The sequence below is a fragment of the Pteropus medius genome, unplaced genomic scaffold (genome assembly GCF_902729225.1).
Source record: "Pteropus medius unplaced genomic scaffold, Ma_sr-lr_union100, whole genome shotgun sequence".
Taxonomy (NCBI): Eukaryota; Metazoa; Chordata; class Mammalia; order Chiroptera; family Pteropodidae; genus Pteropus; species Pteropus medius.
Window position 1 is genome coordinate 3,681,733 of NW_024345872.1, and position 1,873 is coordinate 3,683,605.

General features: G+C 43.4%; 1 pseudogene; it reads right to left on the minus strand.

The window, feature by feature from the left end:
• Positions 1 to 326: 326 nt before the first annotated feature.
• On the minus strand, positions 327 to 1,621 carry LOC120612323 (40S ribosomal protein SA-like; annotated as a pseudogene).
• Positions 1,622 to 1,873: the final 252 nt, after the last annotated feature.

Consider the following 1,873-nt stretch of genomic DNA (forward strand, 5'->3'; position numbering starts at 1 on the left):
TTGTTTCAGTGTTGTTTATTTTCCATATATTAGTGAAGTTTTTAGTTTTCTTTCTGTTATTTATTTCTACTTTAATTCCATTGGGGTTGAGAAGACACTTTGTATGATCTCAATATTTTAAAAAGAATTGAGACTTGTTTTGAGGCCTCATATATGACCTGTCCTAGAGCAGTTTCCAAGTGCAATTGAATAATGTTTTCTTTAATTGTTTGGGGAAGTGTTCTACACATGTCTGTTATGTATAGTTGGTTAATAGCTTTTTTTTAGAAACTGCTTATTTTCTGTCAATCAGATTTCTATTTTGTTTGAGTTTGTGGAAGTATAGCTTAAGACCACTCAGTGATTGTTCCTACCCATTCAGTGGCCTGAGCAGTAGGGGCTGCAGACCACTCTTTGGTGGCAGGCTAGCGCTCCAGTCTTTAGTAGGAAACTGCTGAATAGGTACAGAGGGCACTCAAATGCCTTCAGACCAGTCTGTGACTTCAGGCTAAGCAGCAGTGAACTCAGAAGTTGGAGCAGTACATTCATCCTGAAATTCCTCCTTGGTCACAGCAGTGGCTTGCTCTTCCTTTTCAATCTCTTCAGGATCTCTGCAGAAGTAGAGAACAGGAAGGACCTCTCACGGGTATTCACAGGAGATGGTGCCATGTATGAAGAGAACATTCTGGGCCAGCATCTACCACATCAGACCCACTGAGTGAGCTCCCTTCTTGATGCAAGGGATGGCAATGTCCACGTAGTACAGAGGAGAGTTTGTGTTAAACAGAGCGATGGTAGCCAGGTTAACATATGATGCCTCTGAGAGAGGCTGGTGGTCAGCCCTGGGATAACCACTAAAAGGCTTAGTTCCCAGAAGGCTGCTTGGATCTGGTTAGTGAAGGTCCCAGGAATGAAGCGGCCAGCAATAGGAGCATCTCCAGTGGCAGCGGCAAACACCAGCACAGCTCGCTGGCCACTATTCCTGGATGATATGTGTAATGCAGGAGCCCCAGGCCTGGAACCTGTACCTGGGTTTGGATATTCTGTAAGAACCACCAGGAGGACCAGAGGGGTGAAAAATGCCATTATTACATGGCAGGAAAGCTTCCACGGTGGCTGGTCAAAGCTGTAGGAATAAAGTTGCTAACCAAGAGCAAGCAGAGTTTTATGCACACAAACAGAAGGGGAGGTTATCTCATTGGGGGAGCAGTCTCCTTCTCAGATGAATGGGACCAAGATGTGCTGCTTGCTTACAGGAACAAATAGAGTACGTGGGAGCAGTAGAAAATGTCCTTGGGAGTACGCACTGCTGAAAACCCTTTGTGTACTGCCTTCCTTGGCTGCTGGCCGGGAAGCTATCAGTCTTCTGAGTATGTGGAGGGGCTATGTAGGGTTCTGAGTTAACCCTACAATATGACACTGATGTTAGCTGGTTTCTCAATGACAACAAAAACACAGGCTTCCAGTAAAGCTTCTCCCAGGTTCTCTTCAAATTTTTGATGTAGATGCCATCACTTTTCCTTTTGTAGATATACTATCCCATTTGGAATTCAAGGTTGGTGCCACTTAAGTGAATTCCTGCTGCAAGGAATTTGAGGATATCCTCCTCATTCATTTGCAGGACATTAAGAGCTTCAGGCATTGTGAAAGATTCCCTTTAAATTATGTGGGAACCAAGAACAATGCTGTATGGGCCTACCTCTGGGTAATGCAGAACAACTGGTTTATAGTTTTATTCCAGTCCTCTGTATCATTATCGGTCTTCTGGCTAGATACTCTATTTATTATTACAAGTGAAATATTGAAGTCTACAATTATTTTATAATGGTCCTTTTCTCTCTTTGTAGAGTTAACTCAGAACATAGCCCCTCCATATACTCAGAAGACTGATAGC